The 19,102-nt window shown below is 39.0% G+C and overlaps 1 protein-coding gene across 1 annotated transcript in view; it reads left to right on the forward strand.

Annotated features, from left to right (window-relative positions):
- The window catches only part of AQP9 (aquaporin 9), an 837,480-nt gene that overhangs the window by 274,720 nt on the left and 543,658 nt on the right, over window positions 1-19,102 (forward strand). The window lies entirely within an intron of this gene.

Below are 19,102 nucleotides of genomic sequence, written 5' to 3' on the forward strand. Positions count from 1 at the left end.
CATGTATATGTATCTGCACACACAGCACACACTACATGTTTGTGTCATATAAGATTATATTGTTACCTTCAGAGAAATAACTTATCAAAGGTTTTGTCTAATATGTTAAAGCTTTTACACAGTACTGGAAGGAAGAATAAAATAATCATTGACTTCAGAATGCTAATGCTTGTGTTTCTTTGTTGTTTCAACTTTCTGCCAAAGAGACTACTCATGAAATTTGAAAATACGTTTAAGTCAGATGTATACATATGTGACAGTATATTTGGTTTGTGTGTGTGTGTGTGTGTGTGTGTGTGTGTGTGTGTGTTTGTTTTTTTGGGCCACACCTGGCTGGAATCACTCTTGGCAGACTTCAGGGACCAGATGAGATGCTGAGGATCAAACCTGGGCTGGCTGGGTGCAAGGCAAGCATTTTTTTTTTTTTTTTTTTTTTTTTTTTTTTTTTGTTTTTGGGCCACACCCGTTTGATGCTCAGGGGTTACTCCTGGCTATGTGCTCAGAAATCGCCCCTGGCTTGGGGGGACCATATGGGACGCCGGGGGATCGAACCGCGGTCCTTCCTTGGCTAGCGCTTGCAAGGCAGACACCTTACCTCCAGCGCCACCTACCCGGCCCCCAAGGCAAGCATTTTTTAAAAAATATTTTTATTCCTTTTATTTACACCATGATTACAAAGTTGTACATGATTGAGTCTTGCGATATATATCACCTTTCACCCATGAACATTTCCCATCACCAATGTCCATATTTTTTCTCTCCTCCACCTTTCCTATTTTTTCCTCCTTTTAGACACTATGGTTAAGGCAAACATCTTATTATACATCACTCTGGCCATGTTATCAGTTCTTTCTACAAAGGCTATTTTGTATATACCTGTGATTGAACTCAGATATGTGCTACCACTAACTACTTCTGGCCTTGGGAAGTACCAGTTTTTTTTTTGGGTCACACCTGGCCACACTCAAGGGTTACTCCTGGCAGGCTCAGGAGACCATATGGGATGCCAGGATTCGAACCACCGACCTGCATGCAAGGCAAATGCTTTATCTCCATGCTATCTCTCGGCCCCAGTTCTTTTATCATGTATTTCCAATAATAGTTATTGTCATATCTGTTTTATCTTCCTCTTGGATCCCCCTTTTCCTCAAAAAAGAAACAAATGTGAGTATATATTGAGTTCACAATTTTATTTTTATTTTTTAAATTAATAAAATTTATTCTATTAATTTTAGTTTTTTAATTAATATAAAGTGATTTTATAGAAAATTAATTTTCTTTGGATTTTTTTTTTTTGACCCAGGGCTTCACATATGCAAAGCAAATACTGATGACTTACCTCCTTGGCCTCTAATATTTTTAAGAAGTTGAGTGTAATAATACTTTTTATTTTGGGGAAGATGGTATTATAGAATGGTCTTGTGTATTTATATACAATTCTGTAGTCCTGCTAGTCCTGCTACCCAGTAAAAAACCTTAATATTTGGGTATATTTATCTCCTATGCATTTATTTTAAATTTTATTACTTTAGTTATGTCATAATGGGGCAACTGAAGGTTTACTTAGCTGTTTGTTGCTAGGGGAATATTCTGTGTTATTGGTTTTGTTTGTGGAGCGTAGGTGGCTTCTATGCTATGTTCACATCTAATTTGGTGTGATTCTACCCGGGTGCCAATATTGAAGAATTCCAGGATCTGTGGTGCTGGACCTGTGAGTTGACATGGCAGTGGCTGTGAGTAGTGGGTATGGTTGCTGGGGTTTCTGTAAGTCTCAGAGAAGTCCCACAAATTTACAGCCCCCAAACCTGTGTACCTGGAATTTTCCATTTGTTATTTGCAAATGTTTGGTATTTGAGATTAATCATGAAGTGGTGAAGTTGCGCTGTTAGCATAGCAATTGAGGGGTGTGGATGCAGCAACTGGGACTTCAGCAGGGTAGTGTCTTAGCCTGCCCCCTTCCGGAGGGTGCCCCAGATTTTTCAGCTGCAAGACTAATATACTCATAAATGTTTGTGGCTTGGCTTGCATCTCTTGAAAACAAATGAGTCTATGGAGTTAGCCAGTGAGTTGACTTGGCAGCAGCTGTGAGAAGTCTACATTTAGACCTTTTATTTTTTTTAATAATATGTACTTAACGAGCAGGTAGAGGGTACTTGCCTTGCATGTGGCCAACCCAAATTTGATACCTGGCAACCCAGATGGTCCCCTAAACACAGAGCCAGGATAAGCCCTGAGCACCACAGGGTATGGGGGTCACCCTCAAAACTATATTGCTTCATAATTTGTATTTTAAACATTTTTCCATATTTTTCAATTTCGATAACTAGAATATTCCATTTTGTGGTATACCATACTTTCAGGATCAACTTAGTTTTTATTTTATTTTTTGTTTTTGTTTTTGGGCCTCTCCCAGAGATATTCAGGAGTTGGTTACTCCTGATTTAGCATTCAGTAATAACTCCTGGCAGTGCTCGGGAGACCTATGGGATACCAGGGATCCAATCTAGGTCAGCTGCATCTAATTTGCTGTACTATCTATCCTGGCCCCATTAGATCAACTTTTACACAATTTGATTAGTTACTATAATGCAAATTAATAATGCAATCAGCATCTGAAAATAAAATACTTATTTTTAAATGGCTTATTTTCAGGAGATACCTGTGTAGAAATGAAATTCTTAGGTATGTAATTATTTTAGGATCTTGATATGTATAAATACACATACTTATATATATTCATTATAAAGTTTGTGTTTTACAGTGCCACTAGTCAGATAACAAATTGGAACTAGCCATAATAGGAAATTACTATTTTAAATATTTTGACAACAGAATGATTGTAGGAAATAATTACATTAAAATTTTGTGTTTCTTAGAATTTTTTCATCTTTTCTGGTCTTTTATATTATTTTGAGCTTATTCATATCTTTTTTAGTTTCTCAGAGTTGCCATATATTTTCTTAGAGTTTCCTTATGTGTTCTTAGTTAATTAAAATGTTCATCTTTTTGTTAGTTATCCTTTCAGTGTAAATTTTGTCTTTTAATAAAGTGTGTTATGGAAAGGAACTCGGTTCTAGACTTAGTAACTTGGTGTAATACTGAGAATTTTCAAGCTATAGCTGTATCTGCAGATAGGTTCTGATGTTTATGCTCAGAGAAGTCTAGGAAAAAATTCTGTGATATGTGTAAGTGTAGGGAAGTCTGTGTTGAGTAGAATTGTGTACAATTTAAACTTTGATGCTTTAAGTTCTTATATAGAGTTCCCACCTCTGGTGGAGAAGAGGAGAACAAAGTTTTGTAGCATTATTTTTTGCTTTGTTTAAAACTGAAAAGGCACAATACAAAAAATCCTTCCACACACCTATATTCATTACAGTACTATTTACTATAGCCAGAATCTGGAAGCAACTCAGATGCCCAACAACAGATGAGTGGCTAAAGAAAATGGTCCATATACAGCGAGATGAAGTCATGAAATTTTCCTATACATGGATGGATGGGCATGGAAACTATTATGCTGAGTGAAATAAGTCAGAAGAGAGATAGACACAGAATAGTCTCACTCCTATCTAAGATTTAAGAAAAATAAAAGACATTATTGTAATAATACACGGAGACAATAGAGATGAGGGCTGGAAGGACCAGCCCATGATATGAAGCTCACCACAAATAATGGTGAGTGCAGTTAGAGAAATAACAACACTGACAACTATCATGGCAATGGTAGTGAATGAGAGATTGCCTATCTTTATTTTTACTGGCAGGGCTTGGGGTAGGAGGAAATGGGGTCATTGATGGTGGGAATGTTACACTGGTGAAGGGAAGTGTTCATTTTTATAACTGAAACCCAACTACAAACATGTTTGTAATCAAAGTGCTTAAATAAAGATATTAAATAAAACTGAAAAGGTGGAATTATAATCTTCTCCCAACACCCTTTTACCTAAACTTTCTTTTGAAATGTTAATCCCATCTGGATGATCAGACCCACCCACACCTGGGATGAGGCTGGCTGTTTTAAATAATAAAAAGTGCTGGCTGTGGGGGCAGACAGAGTTCCCCAGGAGAAGATGGGATAGGAAGCACAGGTTAAGTCTGCAAAGATGAGCACAGGGCAGACAGACTCCTAGTGGAGAAAAAGGCTGAGGAATAAAGCAAGCTGACACTGATGAAACTTTAACTGACTGCTTGTGAATTATTTCTCCTTTGTTACCCTGCTTCATCAGACCCATCCGCCTGAGGGGTTAGAAACAGAAAGTCTGGGGCAGCCTCATGCAACACATGGATCTTTTTATATTTATTTTAATCGACAGCTTTCTATGGTATTCTGGTTTGCTGCTGTGTTGAGCTTCCTACTAGGATTTATTTATATTTACTCTTCATGTTTACACTTACTGTTAATTCAAAGAAAATATTTTAATTCATTCTAAGCCTATTTGAGGATATTATATGAGATTAAATTTAATCTTTGCAAATAGTTCACCAGTTGGTTCGGTATTACCATTTCTTGTTTGCTTGGGCCACATCTGATATTGTTCAGGAATTGTTCCTAGTGGTGCTCTGGAGACCATGCAAAGCACATATTCAACCCTTTGAGCTTTCCTGTTCCAGACCAGTACTATCATTTCTCCATTGATTTGTGACACTGTCATGATGGAAAATTAAATTTATATGTGTCTTGAGCCTATTTTTGGGCTGCCTAGTTTTCCCCATACTATTTTAATGATTAGTGTTCATGTAACTACAGAAAACTACAAAAAGAAAAAAGAAAGAAAGAAAAGAAAAACAACAAACGGATATGCAGTTTAATGGGTAAATCAGTGTTACAGCTCTGCAACTAAAAAGCAGAAGAAAAGCTTTGTCCAGCACTTTTTGTGTCTCCCCTCTTGATACTTTTGTTTTTGGGTCACACCTAGTGGCACTTTGGTTACTCCTGGTTCTGCACACAGAAATCATTATTATATATATTATTATTATAGCGTCTTTCATTGTGTTTCCAGAAGCCCCATTCCATTGCAATCATTTGGTCCCCTCTGTACCTAGTCTTGCACCTGTTTGGTCATGGTGCCTCCCTTATTTCCCCCTCTAACTGGGAGGCAGGACTAGCTAGTTCAAGTTATGTGGTTTCGTTTGAAGAAGAGAAAAGTAATAAACTGGGGTAAAAGTCTAATGCGCCGAAAATGGGCGGAATCCTTCTAGAGGCTCTCATCATCGGTTTGAGAGACGAAGGAGAAAAAGAAGGTGAAACACCCCAACAGTACAAAAAGAAGTGTCAAATATCCAGTGAGGACTCCAACAATAATGATAAGCACCACAACAAAAACCATGGTCTTGAGATAAGAAACATGGCAGAGAACATAAAGAAAGAAAAGAAGAGAAAAAAAAAAGTATAAATGGGGAGAACAACTTCAATAACCACACCAAAATAACGAAATCGACAAAAAGTAGATAGGTAAATAAAAATAAAAAAATAATAATAAATGAAGATAAAAAATAATATATATAAAAATAAAAATGTTTTGTGCTTTTTGCTTTTTTTTTCCCTCCTGCACTGGCACAGTAAATATTGGGGTCATTCGAAAAGAAATTCACTTGGCCTAAGAGATATGGGGTATCTCCATCCTTGGAGTATATTGTCATGGGATTAACTATAGACTCTGTTCACGTTCATTTACTCTCCCGGTGGTGCTTTCGTGGTGTTTGGAAGACTTCTGCTCCGTCCTGGGTGATAAAATCAGACCTCTGTATCTAGAGATCTCAGTATCTGCACAGGTCCAGGAGCGGGAATTATGATGAAATCTTTTTTTGTAGTTCTAGAAGTTCTGTTCCTTCAGTGTCATTTTAATCCATCTTCTGTGGTTGGTGGTCTTGGTCTTTGCACTGATCCTAGGATGGCATCTAGTATAGCGTCTTTCATTGTGTTTCCAGAAGCCCCATTCCATTGCAATTGTCTCTGCCAGACCTTTGGAACTGGGGATCATGGTTGTTGTGCAGGTCGTAGTTCAAACTCTAGACTAGGGCTTTTTTATTGGTCCCAAGATATATACAGTCTGGTCATGGTTCTACCAGCCAGTCATCTGTAAATTGTGATCTTGTCTTTTGGACCTACCAAAGGATGACAAGTCTTCTGATTTTGTCTTATCGTTAGCTGGTAAGGTAGGATAACCTGCTCTTAGGTCAAGTTGTTCCCATTTCCTCGTTGTCAGGATGTCATATTAGAGCTGGCACTTGTTGGTGACCCAGCAGTATTAAGGCTGACCCAGATGGGATTTGTTTCCTGTAGTTATTGTGAAGAACTGTGTCATTTCTATGTCTGGGATCCAGGGTTCAAGGCTGGACGAATGGTGTCTAATCACCTGAGGTCTAAGTTGGGTCCGCGTGACATATTTTCAAGGTAGGAGATATCCCTGTATTGTAAACAAGTATGAGTTCCAATCCCTAGTAGATAAGAGCTCTTTTTTATATGTAAGATTTCCCCTTTTTTTAGTGTGCCTTTGCAGGGAGAAATGGTGCTACATTATATTGTGGGTGCATTTGGGGGTGGACAGAGAAGAAAACAGAAACAGGTCACACACCCAAAAAAGATAAAAATAGGAATAAAAAATATGTGCTCACATATGTATATATAGAACATTGTTTTAAAAATGAATTAACAAAGTATTTAAAGGAACAAAGTGATGCAAAAGACTACCTTACTTTTGTGGAAAAGCAGGTAAAGAAGTGGTGTAATACAGGTCTTATACTTATGTTGGAAGTACAGGTTTTCCCATTGTCTTTTGGGTTTTTCTTGTGGTGTGTGGGTTCCCAGGCACCTTTCCATCACACCCCCTGACCTTCTTGAGATTGGCAAAAGATTTGCGGCAGGGAGGTCTTGGAAGAGTTCTTGCACTGGGTATACTTTTGGAGCTAAGTCTGGTTTTCAAGTAACAGTCCATGTTAGGGGGAGTTGGTAGGGAGGGCTGCACAGCATGAGTTCGCAGGGGAGTTGGCTGCCTTTTCTTGCAGGGGACGAGGTATGGGTTTGACTGGGTGTCTCTCCGCTTGGGTGCTGGGTACTGATTCGCTGGGGTAGGAGGTCAGTCTTGATGCCTAATGGATTAAGGACTGAGGGTGAAGAGTTTTAATATGGTGGGAGTTCTGGATGGGATTGAGGGGTGAAGGGATAGTTGGATTTCCAAAGGGGGGAAAGGGGAAAGTATATGGAAGGGGTAGGAAGAAAGAAAAGAGAAAATACATTAGAAAGAAAGGGAGAAGAGAAAAGAAAAGAAAAGTAAAGTAAAAAAGAAAGTAGTGAGAAGAGAGGAGAAAATAGCAAGGGAATGCTAGTTTGCTTGAATGTGTTTGATGAGTAGGGCCTGTAGTTTAAGTCTGTAGGTTACAGTTGCTGCTTCGGTGGTCTGACTGGTCACGTGCTTCAATTCCTAAAAGAAGGTATAACCTAAAGATAAAGTGTATGTTAAAGAGTTTTCTCGGGACCATCTCGTACTGCAAGCTGGGTATAGTATCTCATGTGACTGAGCCCCAGGCTGCCATCTTAGTTTGTCCACCCTTTGTATCCAAGAACGCCTGTGGACAGAATAGCTGAGAGGTTATTTTAAATATAGTAAGATAAAGGCATTTAAACATAGTGCTATGATGTTTCCATTGGTCAGTGATTTCCCGTGGTATTCTTTACCTGTGATCCTGTATACAATCTCTAAGGGATTATTATGGGCCTTTGTTGTAGAAGGCTGATTACATTAAAAATTTTTTAGAAAAAGGTTTTAGAAAATCTTTTAGAAAGTTCATGTCATGTTGGGGCCAGTGAGGTGGCGCTAGAAGTAAGGTGTCTGCCTTGCAAGCGCTAGCCAAGGAAGGACCGCAGTTCGATCCCCCTCGTCCCATATGGTCCCCCAAGCCAGGGGCAATTTCTGAGCACTTAGCTAGGAATAACCCCTGAGCACCAAATGGGTGTGGCCCGAAAAACCAAAAAAAAAAAAAAAAAAAAAAGAAAAAAAAAAAGAAAAAGAAAATTCATGTCATGTAAATATAGGTTCTTTTCTTTGTTGTGTAAATGTAGTTTCATAAAAACAACACTATTGTAATAAGCAATTTCAGTTTTTAGCCACTATAAACAACACTACAGCCAGTATCTTTATGCACAGAAAAGTATTTCTTTTGGAGTTTATTACTATTACCTAGTTTTTCTAAATGTTGGAATTTAATGGATGGATTAAGAGGTTTTTTCTTTTGAATTGTATAGTGCCTTCATTGCCACCCCCATCTCACCCTGTCTGAATACTAATCTGTAGTTATCTCTGTCATAAACAAGCTCAGGATTACTTTTCATCTTTTCATGGTGTTTTGATGAACAGAGATTAACAAATATTATTCAAACAACATGGTTACAATGTTTTTCATAATATAGTTATGTTTTTAACCATAATTACAAAGTCACAATTGAGTTTCAGTCATACAGAATATATGTATACACACACATGAATACCTTGCACCAGTGCACATTTCCTACCACAAGTGCTCTCCAGATTCCCTCCCACCCTTCCCCCTGCCTACCGCTGGGGCAGACATATTTTTGTCTTTCTGTCTGTGTCTCTATTTCCCTGCCTCTCTTCCCTGCCCTCTCAGGTCCTCTCCCTCTCTTTCCTTATTTTTTTCTTTTTAGATTCTGTGGTTTGCAATATCATTACTGAAGGAATATCATGCATATCACTTAATCTTTTAGCATCCATTTTTTTTTGTCTAAAATGAACATTTTTAACTATCACCATCATTCATAGTGGTTCCTTCTCGCCCTACATCTACTCCCCCACTATCTGTGCCAACCTTCCTACCATGGACTGGTCCTCATGGCCAACTTCTCTGTTGTCTTTGGATAATATTAACATACTATCTTTAAACTTTATATCACACACATGAGTGTGACCATTCTGTCTCTCCCTCTGCCTCTGCCTCATTTTGCTCAGCATGGTCCTTTCCATATCTATCCATGAATAAGCATATTTCATGACTTCATGTTTTCATAACAGCTGTTTAGTATTCCATGTGTAGATGTGCCATAGTTTCTTTATCCACTTATCTTGAACAGAATTTAGATTTAAAACAGGGAAATAGAGTGAATCTTAAGCCATCAACTCTGGAGTTTCAATTAAGACCAGTGAAGGAAGTGCTGAAGTCTGAAGTTTAACCTGAACTGTGGAAGATGCTAGAAGGCTTAGTCTCATCAGGCATCTGTAGGACAGTAGTTTTTCATTTTCATTGGTTTTATTTCTCAGTCACATCACATTTTTGTAGGGCGCCATGAGCTGAGTGACTGTAGAACGTAGCTAGCTGTGGGATTATTTCTGAAAATGTATGTTCTGATTTGTTCAAGGTCATTGATCATGGGTTGATTTTACAACTGAGAATGAGCTAAAGAAAGAACCCAGAACTCAACATTTCTGGCTACATGGATCAACATGACTTTACCCATTCATATCATAAATCAAGACTGCACTTGGATTGTAAAAAAGTGCTACCACTATGCAAGAGCTCAGTATATTTTGAGAATATTTCATGAGGATAATTTTTCTTCTGATGCTTTGTACTTGGAACAGTTATTAATTACCTTAGATTTATGTGACCATGTTGGCCACTTCTAGTACCTTCACGCCTCTCACCTAGTAGTTAATGCCATAACGGTCCTTAGAAGAAGTGAGGGGAAAGTCATCACATACCTCACATGAAAAGACAAGGAAAAATCCCGCAGTTCCCTCCTGCAAGCGAAAGACAGTCTGACACAGAGAGAAAGGTAATATTAGGATAGAGAATTCTCTTTCTGGAGGAAAAGTTGAGAATGCTTATACTAACCAAATAAAAGGATTATATATTCAGCTTTGGTGAGGAGCATATAGAGTCATCTAAAAAATGGCAAATTGTATTATTGACTAGTTCTTTGACAGGGAGGAGAAACTTAAAGCTATTATTTTAATTTCTGGCTAAAGTGAGGAAGCTTTGATATTGGGCCAATGAAATAAGCCTAGTGTTGACTAATACTGAACTAGAGCCAGACCACAAATCAGAAGTGATTCTGAAAGCACAGCATAAAAGCTTGAACAATTAAATACGATCGATTACTTCCCAGATTATTTTAGAAAACTTGGTGGGGGGGGGAAGTGCCACTGGAATAGTATTAGATTATTAGATTTAGGATTTCAATGCCACTCTTTCCTTTGAATCAGAAGGAAGTTATGTGCTCTCATGACTATTAAGCCTGGAAGATGAAGTCAGTTACTCCTTATCTAATTCATGGGGTATGTTTTGAGGGAACAACATGTGAAAGACTGGTCTTTATGGAGCACTTTGAGGTCTAGAAAATATTGTTGTGATGGTAACAATTATGATTAAAGTGGTTTATAGAGGTACCTTCCGGCATATAATGTAAAAAACGTTTTACAATTGTCACCATATGAACTTTTAATTTAGTGTTAAAATGAACCTAGAACAATAGAGAAGCTATTTTGACAAGAGGAGATTAGGACATTGAGCTATGCTGAGATCTAGCTTCAAATGGAAACCATTTTCACATTATTAAGGTGAAAGAATGAGAGTTGTAAAGTTCTTATTCAGTACATACAGAAATGCTCCTTTAAAAGATGAAGACTCAGCTTGTTACTTATAAATTTTGTCTGAAAATAATCGTCAGCAAATAGTTTAGTTTCTTTAATCAGTACCATGTATTTTATATTGGGTAATTCTTTTTTAGAGTTTGTGTTGTGAAAGTGAATACTATCATCATTTATATTTTTAGTAAAAACGATATCTTTAGCTATTTTTGTAGGGTCAAAAAAGCAGCATGGAGGGCCCGGAGAGATAGCACAGCGGCGTTTGCCTTGCAAGCAGCCGATCCAGGACCAAAGGTGGTTGATTTGAATCCCGGTGTCCCATAAGGTCCCCTGTGCCTGCCAGGAGCTATTTCTGAGCAGACAGCCAGGAGTAACCCCTGAGCACTGCTGGATGTGGCCCAAAAACAAAAAAAAAAAAAAAAAAGCAGCATGGTAGGAAACTGGCAAAGATAAACTTTTTTTTTTTTTTTTTTAAGTTTTTGGGCCATGCCCTGTAGTACTCAGGGTATACTCCTTGTTGTACTATGGGATTACTTCTGGTGTGTTTCAGGTGCCATAGGAGCTGCTGGGGAGAGGGATTGAACCCACAATTGCCACGAGTAAGGCAAGTATTTATCTTCTATACTATTTATTTCTCCTGTCCCTCAAAGGAAAATCTTAAATTAGAATATTTAGTTCTTAGGGAAGGAAAGTAGAAGAAATAACATTACTTTTACATCTTATAATGGAGAAAACTAGGGCACAGAGAAGCACAGAATATTACCTTTGCTTCTCTGCAGGTTTGGACAAAATGTGTAAACCTGGTTGAGAGGAAAAAAAACCATTTGAGAGTCTAGGCCTGTTATTAGGAAAATGTTAACCTAGAAAGCCTATGAATCTTTTGCTAATTTGCAAAAGAAGGGGAGAGTGTATATCTATCCTCTAGGAGGCAAAGTTAAAATAGAACATTCTCAGTCTGATATGCAAATTAGGCCCAAGTCAATCTAGTTCCGATTAGTGCAATAATATGCAAATTAGTGAAGTTTGTCCTGCAATGACTAACTTTCCATCCTGGGCAGACAGATGAAGGCCACTGGTTTATTTCTATTTTAGGAGGTGGATTTGTCTGCAAACTCAAGGCCTTCAAATGCAGGGCCTAATCAAATTAATATTTTCTTATCTTTAACATTCTAATTTTGAAAAATCATGGTGAAAACCAGGCCCAACATTGATTTTTTTTTTCTAAATTAAAGACTATACAGATCTTTAATTTCCTTCTGTTAGGCTTTGATTACAATAAGCTTCCCATGGAGGTGGGTGGGCCGTCTAGCACTGGTTTATGTTGGGACAATCACTGGAATTTTTTTCTCCTTGTTTTCCTATTGATAGTATTGTATGCATATATTTTATATATCCATAACATCCATCTTGTATTGTGACCTTGATACTGCCCTATAAATCTCATTTCTAATATTTTACTGCCTCAGTCCCAACCCTTATTTCCCCCAATCTTCCCATGTAGGTACAGCTAATGACATGAAGCTCACCACATAGAGTGATAAGTGCAGTTAGAGAAATAACTACACTGAAAATTATCATAACAATGTGAATGAATGAGGGAAAAATAAGGCCTGTCTCGAGTACAGGTGTAGGTGGGGTGGGGAGTAGGTAGATCTGGGAAATTGGTGGTGGGAATCCTGCACTGGTGAAGGGGGGTGTTCTTTACATGACTGTAATCATACAACTACAATTCTATTTGTAATCATGGTGTTTAAATAAAGATAATTTATTAAAAAAACAATAAGCTTCCCATTTCACTGCCTGACTTGAGTTTTGTTTTTAAATTGTGATTGGTAGACTCCCCTTAAGTTGTTTGTCACAGCATTTTTGCTCCATAACTGGCTGTAAAGTTATTTTGCCATCGTTGGGTGGGGTTGTGGAGCTATAATTAGCAGATTCTGTGCCAAATACCAAAATTCCAGTGACATCAAATAGCAATTTTCAAAAGCATATTCTGGAAAATTGTACACATTGACATGTCTTTTTTGTTGGGGTGTGTGCGCCGAGTAGGGGTAGTGAAAACCTGTCCAAAGAAATGAGGAACAACAAGTTCCTAATTGCCAATTGTCCTTGGTCCTTTCCTTCCCCCAAAGCCTAAAGAAAACAACCCATTTTTACTCGTTCCCCAAAACCAATCCTCTCTTGGGAGGCAGTCCACCCAAAGATTTTTATCTTTTACTTGGGTGTCCATGGGCCTGCAACCCACCTTTTCCACAAAAATTTCTTTCCCTTATAAAACCTGCTTCTCTTTCTTTATAAAAACTGCTTCCTGGGCCAGAATGATAGCACAGCGATAAAGCATTTGCCTTGAACTCGGCCAGCACAGGACAGACCCTGGTTCGAATCCCCGCATCCCATATGGTCCCTGAGCCTACCAGGAGCAACTTCTGAGCACAGAGCCAGGAGTAACTCCTGAGCGATGTTGAGTGGGCCCCAAAATCCAAACCCCAAACCAAACCAAAACAAGACATAAAATAATCCCTGCTTCCTATGACTGACTACATAGGAAAGATGGTTGCCTAGAGGACATGAGTCCACCATCTTTCTTTTTGCCAATTTGTTTCTGGTCCTTGAGCATCAGTGGAACTGGACCTTTGTGGTTATAATTTGGTGAGTTATTTGGGAGCAGAATCTGCTACTGCCAGCCAAACTGACATCTTTCAGATAAACCTCTTGATCAGAGGAGGCCCTCTTTGCCTAGGGACTGTCCCCTCCCTTTCCTAGTCTAATACTGACGATCTCTCATGCCATTCTGAATGCATTAGATAAATATCTGGGGATAAAGTTGATCACCAGGTGTTTATGGCCACTGTGAATGGAGAAGGTTACTTGGGGTGTATGTTCAAGAAAGTAGCATATCTTTTTATTTTTATTTATTTTTTTAAAATATATTTTTTACTTAAGTAACATGATCATAGTTGGGTTACAGTCATAAACAGAACACCCCCCTTCACCACTGTAACATTACCCCCTCCCCCCTTCCCATCCCCTGCCTGTATTCGAGACAGGCATTCTACTACAGTTATTTGTTTTTAAGTTCAGTAAATTGTATTTTTTTTCCTTAAAGGATAAGAGTAAAAAAATATAGTAAAGCTGTGATAGTGGCAATCGCCATTGTTTGCATAGGTCCAGAAAAATGGGGAAAATGGAAAAAAATCCTTGACTTGATTACAAAAAGGCCTCACTCCAAAAGTTTATTGGCATAAGACTGACTCTGTTCCAGGCATACCAGTCTGTCCAACCCGAGACATTCTCCGTGGTCCCGGTGAAACTTTTTCACACTTTAGCTATTGTTGGTATCAGATTCTTATATTTAAAGATTCTGGGCTCTGTGCATTTCTTTCATCAATGTCAGGATGATGTGGAGCATCCTCTAGTTTCAGCATACCATTAAATGCGGAGTGATCTGCCCTGCAAGCAGACTGTTGCTGAGTTGTCTGGGTCTTAGGAGCACTCTTTGGAGTAAGTCAATGCCTAAGCAGTGGTAGGTCTACCCTGGTAGAGGCTTGGATCCTGGTAATGTTATAGAAAATCAAACAATCAAATAACAAAGCCAGTGGGCAAAATTGTCACTATATGAGGATGTTCAAAAAGAGTTATAGATGTTAAGGGAATACATCTGAGATATACAAAGGAGATAGACGCGTCCCTTTTATATTTTAGAAATAGTCAAGAGGGAGGATGTTGTTTCCGAGACACCACTTTGGTCTATGATTTGGACAAGTGAAGAGCAGATGGAGCCATGTCCTCCCCTTGTTGCCTGCTGACTCCCCGAGAGGCATTTGCTTCCTAATTGCTGGAAGTTGGAAGTTCACCAGTTCCCAGCCCCTTGCAGGAACAAAGAAGCCTGGATCTCTTTTAAATTGCACCTCGCTGGAACCCACTTGCTGGGGTGACCCATGTCCCGCACCCCTTCCTAGGCCTGGTTAAAGAGGCCTTTGGCATGGCGGAGGGCTGCCAAACCTCATGCTGGCAGAACCTCCCGGCTCCCAGGAAGGAAGGAGATCCTTCTAGAGCTGGAAGGCCGGAAGGTCAGAGTCCCCACCCCAGACCCTCCCTCTGGAGCTGGAACCGGGAGGGAAATGGGGAAAGCCTAGGGAAACCAATAAGCTTCTCCAAGGGACTCATATTGCTGGCTTGCCCAGCCATGTGGCCAGGGGAAGCCCTGGAGTTCCGGAGGAAGGAGGTAGAGGGGTGCTGGGGAAAGTAGCACATCTTCCACCTGAGTTCCCTGTCCCTGTGGGTTTGGGGGAAATCCTATGAGCACTCTTGGAGTGCGAAAAGTTATGGATTAGTTATCTGGAATTTGAGACTCAATACATCTGCTTAAGTGTGGCTGCTCTGTGTTCTGGGCTTAAGCGGAGGTAAGGGGGGGGGGTGCCTGGAGAAAGAACTCTGGAAGGTCAAAACTAAGTTGGAATCTGAAATAGAAATTATCTGTGCTCAGATCATTGAGTTTAATTAGTTACAAACAGGGCAAACTGAATCATATGGGAGATCAGAGCATTGGTGAATGGGGAAACTAGCAATTGGAGGGGTTCAAGTTTGGTGACTTTCCCACCATTGGATGCCTATGGGAGAGGTCAGCTGGGCCCTTCATATGTATGCCATATTTTTTGTAATGTTATGTATATGTTATGATATTGAGGTTTGTGACCTCAACAGTTTAGTGAGTTTTAGGATTTCTTTTGTTTTGTTTTGATTTTTTGGCTTTTGGGTCATACCCAGCAGTATTCAGGGTATACTGGCTCTGCACTCAGTGATCATTCCTGGCAGAGTTTGAGTGATTATATTGGGTGTCAGGGACTGAACTCAGGTTGGTCAGAGCAAGGCGAGCATCCTCCCTACTATACTATTTCTCTATTTCTGGGTATCTGAAATTTCAATGAAAACAAAGAAAATTCTTTTTGTATGTCTTCCTCACTTATATTTTGCTTCTGATGGAATTGTTAGAATATATAACCATAAATGCTTATGATGTAATCCCTGGGTAGGAAGATAACTAGGGGAAATTGGTAGTGGGAAATTATCACTGGTGAAGGGATGGATATTGAACATTGTGTGACTGAAATTCAACTATCAACAACTTTATTTTTTAACTTTGTATCTTATGGTGATTTAATTAAAAAAATCTAAAATATTAAGAAAAAAAGGGACTGTACCTCTTGATGGAGCTGGAACCATAGAACTGAATTTTGATATAAAAGCTTAAAGCAGTGTTTTTTAATCTGGAGATGTGGAGGCATCAGAGGTGCTCTTTTGGGTACCTTGAATAGACCAAGAGGTCAAAGGTAAAAGAAATCACATAAATAGGGGGTTGCAAAATGAGACTAGGGGGCCCAACTAGTAGAAGGAGTCCATAGGAAGGAAGCAAAAAATAGAAGGAGCCATGGTCATAAAATTAAATAGAGAAAAACTGGCTTAGAAGATGCTATGTTGAATGTGTATTTTATTTTTTTAAATTGAATTTTATTAAAAATATTGTGATCTACAAAGTCCTTCATAGTTGAATTTCAGATATACATGAATCAGGGCCATTCCCACCACCAGTGTTGACCTCCCTCCACCAATAATCCCAGAGTGCATCCTATACTACCACCCTTTGCTGCTGGCCTACCAGTATAACAGGTCCATTTAAGTTTAGATTGTTAAAGTTTAGGTCTCTTGATTCTATTGTCATAGAGTTTGGCTTGGATATTTAATTATGTCCTTTTTTTTTCCCACCAATGCATCTGAGATCTAAATGTGTGTTTTAAATGTTTTCCAAACCTTTGGGAAATTCAAATTTACTAAGTTTAATATTGAGATTTCACAGGGTATCTAGGTAATTTTACTAAAATATTAACAGTTGGATTTATTTTATTTTTAAAACCAGAGGGTTTAAACCTATAACATGTTATTTAAAAGTATGTTGTAAGTGGTTTGTGTTTAAGTAAGAAAGATAACGAATGGAGATATGTTTGTTGACAGTAAAGAAGGAATTCTCTTAAAGTGAAACTGATGTGAAGTGGAATGAGAAAAAGCTGTAGGACATAATGTGAATGTTAAAGAAATGTTAAAGAAAGAGACCAGAGAGGTAGTAAAGTAAGTAGGACACATGTCTTTACATGGTTGAGCCAGATTCAATTTCCAGCACTGTTTAGATTTCACTTGGAATACTTTCTTCACTGTGGACAAGCAGGATTTTTGGAGCAAGGAATGTTGTGATCTATGACCACTACACAGACTTACTTTTAGTGTCAGAAACAAAGTCCTGGAAAACAGGGTTGCCTCTAGCCCATGGAGGAAGATGAGATGAACTCCCATGTACCAGGTCAAGAAGAATAACAGATGCAGCACCTTAGTTACTGGGAGAAGTGACAGTTCTGCTTAGGGAGGAAGAGAAAAGAAATCATGACAGCAAGGAGCAGATGAAAGGGAAGTCATGGGAGAACAGGAGTCAGGGCTTCAATTATGTTGGTGATATAGGAGAATGGTGTGGCCATAAAGCCAAAGCACAGACTCAAAAACACTAAAAACATGAAACCTAAACTGCAATCACCAAATTTTGTTATGTGCCTGTTAAGGTGGCAAACAAATTTAGGCGTGGGGGATAATGAAGTTTTGGAGTTTTGGTGATGGGAGTCCATACTGGTGGTAATATTATATGTCTATATAAATAATTATTTATAATCATAAAAATTCTATAAACTATGGTTAACTAAATAAGCTATTTAAAAATTAATTTTATACATGTCGTATTGGGTTAATTTCATACATGTTGGTTTGAGTTGCATGGCAGGGATGGAAGGAGTGAGAGGAAAGAGAGAAGGGGAATATCTGCATTTTTACTGTTTATTTGGAATTAAACAAATTTTGTTGTTGTTGTTGTTGTTTTTTGCTTTGGGGCCATACTCAGTAGTGCTAAGGGGTTGCTCCTGGCCCTGCACTCAGGAAGAGCTATGTGTTATTTGGAACATGAGTTCACATCTGTGGTCTCTCTTAATTTTCTACATGTCGTGTGAGTTAGGTTTTACTCTTTAAGTATTTTCCAGAGAAGGAAACTGAGGGTCAACAAAGTAGTGACTTCCTGAAGGTCACACACTATTAAGACTTGCATCTGGTTTTCTCCAAGTCAAGTGCCCTTTTTAATTTCCCAAGCTGTCTTTCCTTTTGTGATGTTGGCTTGAATTCTATACTGTCAGTTCCTAGCTTTCATTGGGGGCCTGCAAGGGATGTAGTGGAGAAAGTGCGAGTGGATCTCGTCTCTACAACCTTACACTGGACCCTAGGGAGGACACCCTACCCTTAACTCAACAGCTGAGCTGAGATGGGTACAGTTCTCATAGATATTTTCTTTTATAAGAGAGAAGAAAAGAATCATAGAGCAGGAACTTATGAAGTAATTCAGGTACTTGCCCTTCTCTAGCTTGTTTCTTTCCAGGTCTCAGGTTCTACATCTACAGCCACTACCACTAACAGCCTTCGTCAGCAGTCTCCTGTCAGAATCTTTGGGCAAGATATTTTCTGCCTGAAGTCTCTCTCCATGCTCCCTGCAGTAGAAATGATAACACAATTGCTGTTGTAGACTATTGTCAGAATGAAAGGAACTAAGAGTACATCTGATCACTGTTAGTTGACTTGCTTCCTGGAGGAAAGAGTAATCCCCATTCCTGCCAATCATCACTCCCACCCCTTCCAAATATTATCTCAGAAGACATTTCTTTGCTCTCTGTCCTCAAAAGTGATGCAAATTTATGGGTTTTAGGGGCTGTGACATTTACAGAGCATGAAGTAGCTATTCTATCAGGGATGGGGCTATTCTAGTGTATCATGATTCTTAATTTTGGGATCCAAAGTGGGAGTCATTGTTTTATAGGAAGAGAATATGTTTGAGGTTGACAGCATATGAATATAGCCTTGGCCTTATATTTCTGGGGGAAGGGCTATGTGGAGTACCTAGGAGATATTTCAGACATAGTTAAGAAGCACACTGGGAAATTAAATCTGACCCTTGAGGGAAGTCAGAACTAGAGACCAAGGATGAGGACTCTATGTAGAGATAAGGTGGTTGGGAGCCACAGATTACTTGCCAGGGTAAAAAAAGAAGGGGGTAAAAGGAGTAACGAGAGAGTGCAGATGGCACAATGGGATGTGGGGAGGAATGGACCTAGCATTTAACAAATCAGGCCCACTCACAAAAGCTGCCCTCCTGCGTCCCTGAGAATTTCCACTTCCACACATCATTTTTACACAAGGTAGACAGAGTCAAGCGAATAAGAGAAGAGTAAGGATCTCATTTCTAGGCAACTAAGAAAACTCCATGAAGGAAGATATTTGAACACGGCTTTAAACTGTGGATGGCAATGTGAACTCATAGGAGAGGGAGATGTTACACTGTTCATTAACAAAAGCAAGGAGGAGAAGAAAACTCAGGACATTTGGGCAACTGTGAATTTGGTGAACATTAAAACAGAAGTACT

This window comes from Suncus etruscus, chromosome 5 (assembly GCF_024139225.1).
Source record: "Suncus etruscus isolate mSunEtr1 chromosome 5, mSunEtr1.pri.cur, whole genome shotgun sequence".
Taxonomy (NCBI): domain Eukaryota; kingdom Metazoa; phylum Chordata; class Mammalia; order Eulipotyphla; family Soricidae; genus Suncus; species Suncus etruscus.